This window comes from Mya arenaria, chromosome 14 (assembly GCF_026914265.1).
Source record: "Mya arenaria isolate MELC-2E11 chromosome 14, ASM2691426v1".
Classification (NCBI taxonomy): domain Eukaryota; kingdom Metazoa; phylum Mollusca; class Bivalvia; order Myida; family Myidae; genus Mya; species Mya arenaria.
Window position 1 is genome coordinate 45,985,645 of NC_069135.1, and position 17,156 is coordinate 46,002,800.

Consider the following 17,156-nt stretch of genomic DNA (forward strand, 5'->3'; position numbering starts at 1 on the left):
ATAATTTACAAAACTACAGATGAACCCTTTCGATTTCCTTATTTTTTTCCAAATCCCCAAATTTCGCAAACGTAATTAAGAACTGATGAGACAAATGCATCATACAGTTGACATACTGTACTTGGTTTTAAAGGCTTATTTTTAACATTTGAAAGAAGGACATTAAGAGCCTTTAAACCTTAACCAGCAAGAGTCGATTGATTCAATATAAAACTTCCAGTATAACTAAATACCGTTCGAAGATAATTTGAAATCATCAACAACTTCTAAGTTACAGTCATTGTAAGTCCATTTTTCAATAATTTTAATAGGACCTCGTTTTCTAAACACAACTATTTTACTTTTATCTGGATTTACTTCTAATCCCCAACATTTACAATATGAATTCAACAAATTTAAGCTTTTTTGCAAATCTTTTGGAGATTGTCCCATTATAACCATATCATCTGCAAATAACATAATATGAAAGATATTTCTTCTAAAGTAATACCTGAATCAATACTATCAAATGAATACAACTCTAGATCTTCTAAAAATAATGAAAACAATATCGGAGACATGACTTCACCTTGCTTTAAGCCTACAGAACATTTAAAGAAATCAGAAAATGAGCTACACTTAGTAACACGTGCTCTTACCTTGGAGTACATATCGCGCATATTTTTCAACGTTTTTCCACGAACACCTACATTATATAACTTAACCCAAAGACCATTTCTATAAATACTATCAAAGGCTTTCGTAAACTCTATAAATTCACACGCTAAGCGTTTATTTTCATTCAAACATTTACTTATAGCAGCATTCAGCACAAAAATGCATCAACTGTTGGGCGACCTTTTCTAAAACCGAATTGGGCATCACTTATAATATTATTATTTTTAGCCCAATCTGTAATACGTTTATTAAGTATTCCTGAATTTTTTTTAGAGAAACAACTGACAAGCGTAATACCTCTATAATTATTTACATCAAGGGGGTCATTTTTCTTAAACAAAGGAACTATAAAACCTTCCATGCATTGGTCGGGAAAACCCCCGGTATGAAGAATACCGTTAAAAATGTCTACCAAATAAGACGATAAAACGTCAATAGTTGCAACGAAGTATTCATTAAACAATTTGTCACCGGCGAAAGCTTTATTTTTCTTTAATACTTTTGTTATATTTTCAATTTCCTGCACAGTGGTTGGAGTATCAAGCTCTTCAAAAATACAATCATTATTATCAAAATCATGATTATTACAGAACTTCTCTGCATTTACATTTGATGCAAGTTGGCATATCATCGTTCAAAGTTGAAAAAAGCAAAAGAATTCATCAGTGCTGTAATCATTATTAGATTTCATTTTACTGAAATGCCTAAAAAATATTTTGGTTAACAGTTCCTTAGCTTTTCAATTGCCTTTATCTTATTAATTTTACAACGTCTTTTCTTCTTTTTAACAAGGCATTTATAAAGCTTTTCATTTTCACAAAATGATTGCCTATTTATTTCATTTTTACAACTATTATATTTATTCAGTGCATTGATATACAGACGTTAAGCATTAAATCATTCTTCATCAAACCAGTCAGCCTTTTTACATACGCCTTGATCAACAATAGGCTTATCGGATACAATGGCTCTGCTACAGAATTAATGACATGTGTAAATGTTTTTATACAATCATTAACTGCAATACGACTATCAAATGTAACATCATTTACAATAGAGTTGAAAACGGGCAATTTTGCAATACTATTGCATCAAAAAAAGTCACAAAGTGCATCATTCCATCGAATACTAGATTTGACATATTCGTGAGAATTATATATTAGATCATGACCAATAGGTATACATGCTAAAATAAATCGGGGCATGATCTGACCACTCGTTAAATACACCAATGGTAAAATATGTGCCAAATTAAAATCATGGTCACTTAACAGTAAATAGTCGATAACACCTGTTGAACATACGTATGTGAAATCCCCATTATGAAAATCATTACTTAATCTACCATTAGCAATGCGAATTGAACATGATTTACATAAGTTTAATAATTTAATACCATGACCGTTACAAATTTGGTCTTGTGAACGGCGAACAATGGGCCAATCCGGACAATACTCGTCATCATCAATACTGTGCACAAAACGATCACAATCAATGCAATCCCTTTTGTCCCCGTTTCCGACCCTCGCATTCCAATCACCTATTAACATAGTTTTACCAAGCATTTGATAATAACTAATATCATTTTGAACAATATCAAATAAATCTTTATTAATAAAATTATATGCAGGGAAACTCTCGACCCAAATATACACACCGGCAAGATATAAATCAGCAAGTTTAAAATACGTTTTGTCCAATTTTAACCAAACAATGGTATCAAAATGTTTTTTGACAATATTTACACCTTTTGAAATATTATTGCGGATATAAACTACAACCCCGCCACTATTTCTCTTCGCTCGACGATTTTGAAATATTCTAAATAAATTGAAACATTTAAAGCCACTTAATTCAAAATTAGAATTTTTATTTCCCCAAGGTTCAAAAAGAAAAATAATGTCATATTTGCAAATTAGATTAAGTTTTACTTACTTTTAGTGGTTACATTCCAAAGAGTTGTGTTTAATCTTTTAAACATATGTTAGGCTTATTTCGAATAATCATTGTTTGGAATAAATTGTTTGTTAATAGATCAATCAAATCAGAATAAACTTTTACATTTAATACAACATTGTCGCTGTTTTAGCAATTAATTCATTATTGTTAACTTGTTTAGAAATGTAAATTGATAAACCGAGATATTGTTCACCATTTGTAGTTTTTGTGAGGCCTTTGCTATTTTTTTATTTTCATGCTGTTAAAAGCTATGGTGAAGATTAATCATTTCTTTTAATTATTTCATTTTTTAAATTATCACCTACTTTTAGTGGTTTAAAATTTTCAAATGTAGTAGTTTCTGCTGCATTTGTTTCTATACCAAGCAATATCCTGAGATAAACTTTTTAAATCATTACCAACATGTTTTTAACGTTTTGTTTTGTTTTGTTTTTCTTCTCCATTATTCTTTATCGTATTTGAACAATAGTGTAGATAAGAAGGGTAATTTATAATGTTCAATCACATCTTTTTCAATACCATCGTTGTCACCTAGTACTGCTATCAATTCTTCTTCAATATTTTTTCAATCAGTTTCTTCTTCTGTTACTACTCCAATTTCTTCTTCTTTTTGTCCTTCATACTCATCTGATATTTGTTAAGATTCTCATTTGTCTTATGTTTCTTCATTTTGTTTATTTTGGTTCATGTCAATATATTCTTTTTATTTTTCATTCTCTTTAAACCATTTTAATATGCGATTGAATTCTTTAACATCACTGGGATAGGCAATAGGTTGACGATTTATTGCTTTGGGAATATCTTTTATTTGTTCACTTATTAAAATGTTTGCACTAAAACACGACTAAATGATATCAATAAGATAAACTCTGAGAAGTATTTCTCAACAAACCGAAAAATGAAATGACATACTCTGCCCCAGTCCCACGGGTAGCGGCGTAACAAACAATCTTTTCAAAAAGGGGTTATACGAAAATAATTCAAAATACCAATAAACGCCAGAAATTAGTATAAAACATAACAAAACATTTCAACTTCATGTAGCTTCCCTCAATAAATAAAATCGGTTTGTTCCCACTTTCCAAACCGTTTCTTTTTCTCACTTTATTTTTTTCAGATACTAGTATCGTGTTTCATCCTGTTTAAAAATACTGATTGTATAATATAACTATATGTTTGTCACATGTTTTCAATGCATATCTAAACGTACAAAAGTCTAAAAACAATTATGATGAGTCCCAATTAAGTTAACATTTCCGATAATTAACAGGTGGACACCAAGAAAGGGTCACTAACTGTAAGTCATAATTACACATAGTATATAAAGATGGTCAGTCTCCTCAGCATCCGTAACCCACCTAAAATGGCAATCGCTAGTAAATATACGGTTCATAAAGAATAGCAGAAAAACTCTAGTTGTCAATGGCTACATGTACAGCCTGAAAACCAGAAAACAGGAGAGACACTACTGCAACTGTTAAAACAAAATATCCGATGCGAAAGTCAACACTAGCACGTCCAATGGTTTACCGTGAGTAAAGGATCATTAATAGCTGCAAACTGGCGAAATAGACAGAATGCCATAATGTTGATATTGCTTCCCATTTAGTAAAACTAAAGATAATATAAATGAATGGGTTACATTAAAGTGTACGTTGTGTTATGAGTTAATAAATGTTTTATTTTTATATCAGTAAATACATTTATTGTAAATATTATGCGCTATTCATTTTAAATACCTTTAAAATGTGTCATTAAAAAGTAATTATATTTATTATGGCCAAAATGTTTATATTGATATAGTTATATCTACATTGTGCTATGTATTTATGTATTCATAATTTAGTATCATTTTTTCGTATTTTGTGTTCTTATTTAAAATTCAACCCATTTATGTATTTTTTTGTTATTCTTAAGTTTCCGTCATAGTTAAGTACATTCTTGTATTTTTAATTGTATGCACTATTGTGAAATACAAATACCAATCACCTCTATAGTTGTGTTATTTTATGAAATTTGAGAATCACTTTCTTAAAATTGGAGAGGCAGTCAGACAGAGTTTGTTTATTGTTGTACACATAACAGTCTCTTGACAAAACATGACATGCCAAATACTAAATATGGCAACAGTGAAACATGGCAAATAACTATAAGGACAAATCAATTATATTACGGCTATATCGGCCTATTTCAATATGTAGTATATTTGACGACAATCTTAGCTTAGACAAAGCCATTCTTATTTTTGTGTGTAAAACATCTAGATATAATTCGTATATATATATATATATATATATATATATATATATATATATATATATATATATATATATATATATATATATATATATATATATATATATATATATATATGTATATACATAGGGTATTACTGTTGTGAACATTTTCAGACCATAACTGTTTAAATTCATCGAGCACTCTATTCTTAAACACAATATGAAACTTGTCAAATTAACATAGTTTTGGTTTATCCACTCATACGAAAAAACAACATTTGACAAAGTCTTTACATCATTAAACCAATTATTACGATTAGCAAGACTGCCTAACAAATCATTGTATAGCTTATTTATAAAAATGCTATATGAAATAGTCTTTCACCACAAGTTTATTATTCTAGCATATCTATGTACATATAATGGATATCTACCTAATTCACCAGAAACGGCCATATTGCATGAGCTCGTTTTAACCCCTTGTATATGTTTGCCAAATATTAAGTGAATACGCTTCTTTTGATATGGAAAAACCCCACACTGCACATCCATAATTCAAGGTGATACTTACAAAGCGTCAAACAATTTGACCAAGGTATTAAAAATTTTACCGTTTAAAGGTATTTATTGTCGTATAACCATTTTTTATTGTTACGTAGTTTCCTTAATACGAAAAGCCAAGACCTTTGTTTTATCTTAAATAACTTCTAGGCCCCATTTAACACAATATTCATGTAACGTAAAGTTATCAATGAAAGGGCCAATAGTATTTGGGACATTAGCTCCCATTGCTTAAGGCCGACGGCACAATCAAAATATTCGGACAGCTTCATTTTTTACACATGAATTGACAATTGCATACATATTCTTATCAATTCCGAGCATTTTTCCATCAACTCCTGATCTACATGTATATAACTTTAACCAGAAGCTATTTAAGCTAGCACTATCAATGCGCGTTTCATATCAATGAAGGAAAAATCCAATCTTTGTTTATCATTTAACATATTTTGCACAATTGCATTGAAAACAAAAACTGCATCTGATGTAGACCGACCCTTGCGAAATCCAAATTGAGAATCGCTCAGTACGTCATAATTTTCTGCCCAAAATTATCCAGTTCCTCAAACCTGCGATTTAAGTTTTCAAAATCATGATTGTAAAATCGCCTGCTTCATAGTTTTCAGCAGAAGGTTTATCATTTTGCAATGATGAAAAATAATTGTCAAAATCTCCCATACAAACATTTGTTATTTATATCCAAGCACGAGGCTTAGAATATCTTAGCCTTTTTATTTCTTAATTTTTATTTTCATATTGTCTACGTTTTCGCTTAACCAAACGCTAGTAGGATAGTCTGTAGTCTAACATAAAAAGCCTGTTATCATCATTTTTTGTTACAGTTTAGTACATTCAAAACATTTTTATACAAGGTTTTTGCCTCACTGCACTTTAAGTAAAACCAGTCAGACTATTTTTAAATGAATATTTTGTTGGCGGGTTATCTTAGGTCTGGTTGTGTCTTGTAATATGACTGGGAAAGATAAACAGGCACAGTTATTTTGATGCATGTCCCGAATAACATAATAAATTATGTCGTTTATATTTGTTTTCTAAAACATAATCGACTAATAGTATTTCCTTCTGTTGATCACAATCCCTTTCTGTAACAGGTATTAATTGTGATTATTCAATACAATTGCATTGAAATTAATTATTTTATTATAATAAATTAATGGCTTAAGTAACATGTGAATGGGCGTGTTTGTTTTACCAGAACCACTATTTCTAGATGTATTGTTCTGAAAGAAATTTCCAAGTTTATTAAAAATCACTAATATCTGAAATGCAGGACGAAATGCGCATGGATAAAAGATAGAATACAACAAAATGAGGCATTACAAACATATTGGACATAATAGTACATATATTTTTTTCAGACTTTCTAATACTTACTACATTTTTGAAACTTATTATTTCTGTTCAAACATTATTTACTTATGGAGGAGGACATAGTGTTACACTCTTAATGAATTTACATATTTATATGATTTTGTATTATCTTTTTCAATGTTTTTCATAATTTCTTTAAATTTCAAACCATAGATATTTCTATAATTTTCTCTCGATAAATCTTATTCTGTATTCTGTAAAAAGCTACATTCTAGTACATTATGGAATTCTTCACCAATACTGTTTTTATCACAATGTCCACATTTCCTTTCATTTAGTTGTATATTATTCCAGCTTCCTACTTCAGATGGTAGTCGATTATTTTTTTGTTTTAAACTTTACTAAATATTTCCAAAAAATGCAGTTTTTTTACTAAATATTCTTCCAATTGGAAGCTTTTTTATACAGTCTATAGCTACTTTCTTAATGTATTTAAAGTAGAATACCAATCATTTATTTATAAATCATATAGTTTCATTTGACCGGACCTTTGAATATGTATGTGAAAAATTATAGAAACAAGTTCAGTAGCCAAAATATTAATCATAAACCTCGTTTATTGGCGTAATGTGCTTGGGAATTTATGATTATCCCAAATATTAATCATACAACAGTTTACAGATATATTTTATATGTGTTTTATCCATAGTTTTTTCTATCATCATGCATATACATGTATCTACTAAGCATACCAAAATATATCAACACTGGGAGTTGAGTATGGGTAATGTGGGACTATTAGCTTTGACCTATAACTGATCGTTTGTGTATCAATTTCCATTTGGTATCGCAATAAACCATACACTTTAGTATACTGCTTAATATATTCAATACATACTTAAAAAAATAACAGTACTTTTTCTAATATATGATTATTTCCGTAGCTACGCACTTCACATACATATACTGTAATCGTTTGTTCATTTTTCTTTAAAACATCATTTTGTAAGGCAATATATAGACATAATTGTTTTGCTTTTGTGAACAAACTTAACGTGGCTTTTGTAGCTTGCTTTGCACTATATTCTTAAGCTTTACAAAAAGAGCCAATTCTAGCAAATAACACTTCTAGGTACTTATATTCAGACTCTATCAACGTTAAAAATAGCATTACAAGAGTGAATTCGTGTCGAGAAAATCTACCTCTAAACTCAAAACTCTTGGTTTGATAGCTAATAACTGTGAGTCTATTTTTCGTCTGTATCGTTGCGGGGGCCTTTCACTTAAGTCTCTTCATTGGCGTGAAGATACCTGAAAAGGGGTTTGTTTCTCACTGGGACGTCACTTATATTGGCAGAAAGTGTTGCATATCTGTTAGGCGTCGTGAATTCAAGGTCCTCCCGTGTGTTATATGTTCTTTTAGGCAACACGAGCGTATCACTTTCTGTGTCATTCCGTTTATTCCCAACATATAGATTAAAGAGAACTATTTTGCATTTTTCTCTGCAATTTGGATTCAATTAAAATCATTTCATGACGGGGAATAAATATCTTCGACGTTCCTCTATTTCTGAAGGAAACTGCTCGTTAATGTAAAGTCCTATTCGACGTTGGTTGAGTCTTTCTCCTGCACCAGGCACAACCTCACGATCACTGTATCGATCTAACTTTGCAGTATTGGGTCTCGGTTTTCCCTGTTCAAAACAAGACTGAGGATGTAAAAAAATGATTTGTTTTAATGTGATAGTTATAATAATAAGTGACGGATGAGATTAAATATTATTGTACGTTAATAAACATGGCAGATTGTATTCAATATGTCGGTCACAGGGGAGTTGATTGAATGTTTTAAGTTTGCTAGTGTGAAAGCGCAAAATAAGTAGATTCACAAATCAATCACATGGCATAGTAGCAAGTCAGAAAGGGATTCACAGGGCAGTTGTCGCTCAATACAAGTGAATTCAAAATGGATCAACTGGTCTTTGACAAACATATTGAATACTACTAATCCGTGTGCATTCTAAGTCATGAAATTTAAAAAAAATGCCATAAAGAGGCTAATATCAGTTATTTAAATGATCATTTCTATGGGTATGAAACAGTTTTATGGGGGATGGGGTCTCGGCCAAGGGCACTGACAATAAAAAATGAAAAAATGGTGTCCGCCTAATAACTTCAGTAAGAATTGATGGATAGTGCAGAAAGTTGGAGTTATGAAGATTATGTGAAGAGCTAGCTTGGAACTGCTTTTGAGAGGCTTAAGGTCAAGGTCACTGTTACTGGAATTGGTTTCCGTACAATTGCTAAAGTATGTATTGATTGATAGTTGTTAAAGTTGGTTTGTAGGTAGCTTATGTGTTAAGCTAGCTTGGGATTGCTTTTGAGGAGCGGGGTGAGGTAAAACTGAAGAACACTGTAAAAATATAAAAAGTTTCCGCCCGATATCTTAAGTGAGAATTGATGGCTAGTCTTGAAAGTTGGTGTGTAGATAGAAAATGTAAAGAGCTAGCTTAAAAATGCTTTTGAGGGGATAAAGGTCAAGGACACTGTTACTGAAATTGGTTTATGTCCAATAATTTAAGTAAAAAATTAAGGATAGTGATGAAAGTTGTTGTGTACCTAGCTATGTTAAGAGCTAGTTTGGGATTGTTAAGTAGGGGGTAAATGTAAAGGTCACTCTTACTAAAATAGAAGAAACCGATTTCCGCTCAATAACTTAAGTAAGAAGTTGATAGATAATAATGCAATTAATGTGTAGATAACTTTTGTGTTAAGCTAGGTTGCTTTCAAGGGAGCGAGGTCAAGGTGAAGGTAACAGTTACTAAAAATTAAGGCATGGTTTCCGCCCCAAACTAAAGTAAGAAATGATGGATATTTATTGATCAGTTTAAGTGTAATGAAGGTTGATGTGTCGGTACATTATGTGACAAGCTCGCTTAGGATTGCCTTTGACGGGGTGGGGTCAGGGTCAGATTAAAAGTCACTGTAACTTAAGATAGAAAAAAATAGTTTTTGCCCGATTGCTTAATTCAATACAATACTAATTCATACAAGAAAATAATTAGCTATAAATAATGACCGCAGATATTAAAGTCTTGATATCGCATTGCGGCGTTTTAAGTTCAATAACAACATGGTTGGCCAACTAAACAAAATTATGTGTAGAATTATTTTTGTTTATGATTGTTTTTGGAAATATTGTTTCTTATTTATGGATGTTCAATAAGAAACATGACAGACATACGCTATGAACTATCCCGGGTAGGAAATGTCGTTTAGCGTTCATTGATGTCATATCCTGGATTACAACACGGTTTATGTGACATAAACACATATATCTATATATATATATATATATCCATGTATAACGAAAGTCATAATGCATGTATGTATATTAATGTCAAAGTCTTTGAACTATCCGGGACTACGGCGATGATCTTTAGCGATCCATGATGTCATATCCCGGATTACAATGCTGATTTGTGATATCTACATATGTATACACTTGATGAAAGATTATTAATGACAGAGGCTTTGATAAATTACCGCTTCAAATGGCAAAATTCGGGAAATGATACTTACACATTTATATCTTTACAAAATATTATTCTATTTATTTAATTTAATTTAAATAATTAATTAAATTTATGAAAATATGTACATAATTATCTGTGACACTAGTTTATAAACCTAAAAATAAAAGCTATGTTAGCTCATTCAAACTAAAAGTAAACATATTCGATACTCAACAATACTTCTTATCGAAAAAACCTTGTTCCCCTCAAAGTTACCACTATTTACTCTAAGGTACCTCTTATCCTAACCTAAATGTTTGCCCTGTGTAGCCTCCGATGATACGGACATCTGCTAGCACTCAATAGTTTGGTCATAGTAAGATGCTTTAATATTGGGGATCATTAGATGCGATTTGGGGATCCCAAATTTCAATCTATAAAGAATTTGAGGTAAATTGGGGATTTTCTGTTTCTAAAAACTATATAATGCGACTGTTTCTGCTAAACAACTACTCTTTTGCTATTGTTTATTTTATTTTGGGCAATTTTTATTCGAAATTGGTGGACACACCCTCAAATACAAATCTGCGTCTAGGCTTCAAACCTGTTGTCTGCTAGCCGGTGTAAATCAATCTCCTACGCAGTATTCCCTCTTGACAAGCAGAAAAGATATCTGCTAGGGATGCAAACGAATGGCAAAATTGATATTCGAATATTCGGTTATTCTTTCGAACGAATATTCGATTATTTGATTACCAAAATATACCTTGTAAAAGTTGTTGTAAACTATTACAATATTCGCTAAAGTACTAGACGGGGCATTTCAGCTCTACTTTGTCGCAACCACTAAGCGCGGCGGACCCTGAATTTCACCAATTGAGCCTCTGAAATTCCTCATTTCAGAAAAATAAAAAGTAATACTTTATAAACAAAGAAAAACACAAAGAACTTTTAATTTATATTCCCCTGCCTTCATGTTTGTAAAAAACGTGAACTAAGATGGATTTCTGGTCAATTGGCGTTATGCGCCAATCGATGGTCTTTCCGTACGACGAGCATCCTCGTTCTGGGCTTGACCTCTAATTAAAAAAATTGGAAAAACCAAACCAACTTGGGAACTAGTTTATTTTAGAAATTTTAATTGATAGAGGCAATTTATCGAAAATAATTGATTTTTTTGTGTCAAGTGTCTTTCAGCCGGTTATTGTAAAGTTACGGGGACTTTTTATAGGACCCGACGATATGACGCGTGTTAAGTGTATTGTCATCATATTCACACCTCTGGCATTATGGACCAATCGTAAAAACAAGACAACCGAATCTTAAAAACAACAACAGCGTTGTAGGCAAAATATTCATTACTATATTTATTAAACAAAAAAAAACACCATCGAATATTCGAATACCGATTTTGACATTCGAATACCAAAAAAAACCCATCGAATATTCAAATATTCGAATATTCGTTTGCATCCCTAATATCTGCATAAAGCTGGAATTCAGCGACATACACCTTTTAAATCCTTTTTCTTCCCCCTTTTCTACCCCCTTCATTTGGTAGTTTTGACCAACTTGCAATTAGCCAAAGGATTTAGTTTAACTACAGATAGAAATACATAATTTACAAATAATTTCATTTATCGAAAAAATATTCTATTTTTTGTCCTTGGTCACGGGATTTGCATAGTGTATGTTCAAACAATATAGCATTGCATAAAAAATGATAATATGTTTAATGTGGCCAAACCAAACTTTTTCGACCACAATAGCCAATGTGTGATTGAAGAAATTCCAAATGCCTACCAACCTTGGAAAGTGGCATTACCAATCATTGTTTTATATGTACGTGTCAATGCTTCGACTACTCAAAAATAAGCTCCAGCGATCACATCGCCTCCTTCTGGTCGTAACAGCCACCCAAAGTAGGTCCATGTGCTTGTTTTACCCAAATAGGGGGTCCTGGACGTTGGGGGTCAATTTTGGTCAAGCTCACCCCAAGATGGAAGTTATTGGGCGGTGCTAGGTGATAGCCCTGGATGTCCCCTACATGCCAGTACCCGGTCTTGGGGCGTCACATCGCCTCCTTCTGGTCGTAACAGCCACCCAAAGTAGGTCCATGTGCTTGTTTTACCCAAATAGGGGGTCCTGGACGTTGGGGGTCAATTTTGGTCAAGCTCACCCCAAGATGGAAGTTATTGGGCGGTGCTAGGTGATAGCCCTGGATGTCCCCTACATGCCAGTACCCGGTCTTGGGGCGTCACATCGCCTCCTTCTGGTCGTAACAGCCACCCAAAGTAGGTCCATGTGCTTGTTTTACCCAAATAGGGGGTCCTGGACGTTGGGGGTCAATTTTGGTCAAGCTCACCCCAAGATGGAAGTTATTGGGCGGTGCTAGGTGATAGCCCTGGATGTCCCCTACATGCCAGTACCCGGTCTTGGGGCGTCACATCGCCTCCTTCTGGTCGTAACAGCCACCCAAAGTAGGTCCATGTGCTTGTTTTACCCAAATAGGGGGTCCTGGACGTTGGGGGTCAATTTTGGTCAAGCTCACCCCAAGATGGAAGTTATTGGGCGGTGCTAGGTGATAGCCCTGGATGTCCCCTACATGCCAGTACCCGGTCTTGGGGCGTCACATCGCCTCCTTCTGGTCGTAACAGCCACCCAAGTTCCGTGATGTTTGGTTTTAATTGGTTAGGCTGTGGTGGCCTGTACGTCAAAACAGAGATTGATCATGATTATATGTTTATTTAATTTTTCATTAATATTCATTTAATATTACATTTATTGCATCATACAGAATATCCAGTCCTCGTTTAGTGGTTACAAATACATCTATACAGCGATCTATGTTATTGATATCAAACCAGACTTGTTGTCTTCTTTAATCGATATTCTTTCATCATTTTATTTATTGCATTAAACTGAATTACGTCCAATTCTTATTCAGCGTTCACCAATAAATGTGTTTTATGTTTCCTTTTACTCCCACAATCTGGTGCATTTCAAGAATTTTCAGTGCAAAATTTATTACGGTTATGATTAAATTCCTTATTGGCTGCTGACTTAATGTATTTGGCAATTTTCTCTATTTCGTCGTATCTATTTCCGTAAGTCAACGCAAACACTTATTGGCTGCTAGCTATTGGCTGCTGGCTTGGCGTTAGCTTCAGAATCCACGTTTTCTTTCAACCGGAAACACTCCTCGCCAAAACAACATCTAGACAAAACGGAATATTTACAAACAAAAACGGTTTTAATCACAGTGACTTGGAATTCTGAGATTACACTAACGAGCACTAGTTTAAATACAAATAAAAAAGCGAAGTGTTTATTTCAAATTGCCTAATAGTGGTAATTTCAATATCAACTTCATTTCTACTTTTAAATCCGGCCCTAAACACATGATATTTTAACGCCTCTTAGTCTCTACAGAGGTGTTAGAGGCGTTAGGCAAGAAAAACACCATCCTAGGTTCTTTATCAATTTAATTATTGCCCCCATTTTTTCATCAAATACATGCTATTAAACGCCGCTAATACCTGTTAAACCCAGTAAAATTGTGTAAAAGTTGGTGGCTAAAAACAACACGCCAATAAGTAAAAAGTGGTGTTCCACAAGAATCCACCAGCAGTAGGACCGTTACTTTACAAGATCAGAGAAGAAAAGAAAGTAGTCATCTATACGCATCTCAGAGTACTCTAATGATATCAGTAAATATGTCTACCGTATTTACATGTGCTGTCCAAAATAGCATCGAACGTATTTTCAGTTTATATTATACAGTGATTCACCCTCTTGCCACTGTAAAACGATTATCTTAGCACTGTCCTTCCAACGGCCTTTTCGGCGTAAGTGAGTTATGGAGCAACTTACACGACCTCCAAATCCAGTCATTTAAACGAACCCATCGAACATGTGTTTAACATATATGCAAAATATGCCTAAAACTGAATTCCTCAATCTTTCAATATATATATAATTTTGACATGTATGCCCGATTGAAGAACAGATCATTTGTAGCTCATACTGCTTTATATTTCAACGTCTTTACTCCTGTAATAGTATTTTACATCAAAATAAAAACAAAAAATCCGAACCTGAGTCTGAAACATCGACTCAAGACATTAGTGAAAATGGGCCCTGATGATACAATTGCACGAAAAAAAGGAAAATTGTTAATTCTTTTAAACATGTAAAAATAATTGTATTATCGGCCATCCTGTTAGCTCGCGTTGACATTTCTATGCTTGTTTTGAGGAAACACTATACGTGCCGATTTTTGGACCATCTGGTTTCTACAGTTCCTTTTAACAGTAATAGCCTATATCATAAAATGCACATAAAAGGACAGGTATGCACCATTATTATTAGTTAATCATATCACATTGTCTAGCATGTTACATGTTTCTTCACAGACTTCGTAATAGTACTATAGTTGTGTTCACCGAGTATGTAATAATATAGTTAAAATTAGTAGAATTGTTAAATCATTATGTGTTTATACTTTTTGAGAGTGTTCACCGATATTGTTTTTCTTTCTTGACTACTCCGGGCACAAATTTATAACGGTTTCGTTTATGTTATTTTGTTATGTTGGCTTTAATTATTATTTTGTAGTTTGATCACAAGTGATATTTATGCTTGTTAATGTACACCAGGGACTGTACACCACATTGGTACATAAAGAAGTTTTTTCTGTAACGAATCTCAGGACAATTATTTAATAAAATGTTATACTCTAAGAGTATAACATTTTATTAAATAATTGTCCTGAGATTCGTTACAGAAAAAACTTCTTTATGTACCAATGTGGTGTCTTTGATATCATAATTGTAAAAAAACTTACCGAAATGTAAAAAAAAATGGAGTCGGAGTCGGGGTTCGAACCAGTGTCGCTAAAATTGCAGTCCAGAGCAGTATCCACTTTTTTTTTGAACTTAAATATAAAAATCTGCGATCTAATTTTTGTCAGCAGTATAATATGACTGGTTTCAATGGATTTTCGCCAAAATTAGCTCGTTCCAAGATAAAAAAAAGTTGTCAAAACGTTTTATCTGTGAGAGTGCATCTTTAAAGCACTGAGATGTGGAATAAAAGAGAATATCTCAAACCTTGATATCACACCTTACCGCCTATATAATCCATATGTGGGGCGACTTCTCCTCGGTGGACGCGTGGTCTAGTGGTAAAACACTTGACTGTCAATTCAGGGCACGCAGGCTCGATACCCCGGCGCACTTCTTAAAAATACGTATCGTCTTCCGGAGGGACATTAAATGGGGATACCGTGCGACAGTGATATACGCTGGTGCACTAAATCAGGGGCGTAGCTTCCTATAGGCCGTGTAGGCCGCGGCCTACACATTTTTCAGAAAAAACGAAAAATTAAAAATGCCAAATCTGCAATACAAACTGAAGGCATAGGGGGGGGGGGGGGGGTCTAAGATATGAAATTCCGACAAATGCGCATTAATATATCGGAAACCGGGTATTTCAAATATTCAAATATATCGTTTTTCTTTGCTCTAAAATTCATTTTCACGCGACATTAATGTTTCGTATATTATTTATCGAAAGTTGCATATGGTCAGTACTCTAAAAAGTGGCCTACACATACATTTTCGTCAAGCTACGCCCCTGCACTTTTAATAGGCAGGTAGCCTTAATCAGGGTTACATTCTGTCTGTGCACTTTGCTCCAAAAACTTAAACTTGACTAACAATCTTATCGGAGCATTCGCCGCGAGCCCGTATAAATAAGCTTATACACCAATACTTCTCCGACGACTTCTCCTGTTACTAAATATTTGGACTACTTCAAGCAACGGTGTTTATAGATGAAAATAGAGTAATCTATTAGTGTTCTGTAGCCTATGCTCCAAGGGTGATACTCATTCGGAGCTCCTCGGACATTGTTTCATGTTTTCGATAAAATGGCCGAGAAATTCCGAATGGGGCGATACTATTTCCCGGTCTCTCCTCGGATTATCCGGTCTCATCCAGTCTCATAATTCCAGGTTCATAACTTATGGCCCCAGGCAACGTATTGTGTTGCCGATGTTTGTTTAACTAATTTGACAATCTTAATTGTTTTTATATGAAACAAAATGGAATAAAATATATAATCAGGATGTCTTAACTTATGCAATTTGTTATAGGTCTAAACTATTTATGCAATTCATGTTAAAGGTGTAGAGAAAGATGCGATGGCGGTCAAAATGCTCATGTTTTTTTCATAAAAGATTTAGGACGGCTAGAGTATGAAGTAACTTAGAATTATTTTTAATTACCTTTTAAATTATGTTATGTCAAAGTTGGTTTGTTGTTCTTCCTCTTTGTCGCTAAAAATAGATCAGTTGGCAGAAATACATAAAACAACTGGTCGTGGCAGTGAATCTGCTGCAACAAAATCAATAGTAAAAAAAAAATAAAAAAAAATAGAATTCCTGAAGTACAGAGTTAAAGTTACAAGTTTGGTTTACATGTATTCATACATTGTTTCTTTTTGTATTACTATTATCAATAGTATACTTATAACTGAATTTAATATGAAAACAAACCACTCAATGATTTTGTTATTCATGACATTAATTATAGTACATGTGCATATTTTATGTTTTTATCTTTGCCTTAATTTATTATTTGTTTTATTGATATAGAATATGAAATAAATGGTGACAAAATTATCATCAATTACTAATGTTTTAATAAACTGCAATCTTTTGTAATTCTATTACCCCCTGCCAATTTCTATCTCTATCACCTTCTCGATCACGCCCGATAGCTACAATAAAATTTGCAAAAACAGGATGAGACCGGGACCGGGGAATAGTATCGCCCTAAAAGTGAGGCTGTCAGCACAATCGTAACAACTCGGCCATCTCCGGCAAGCTTCG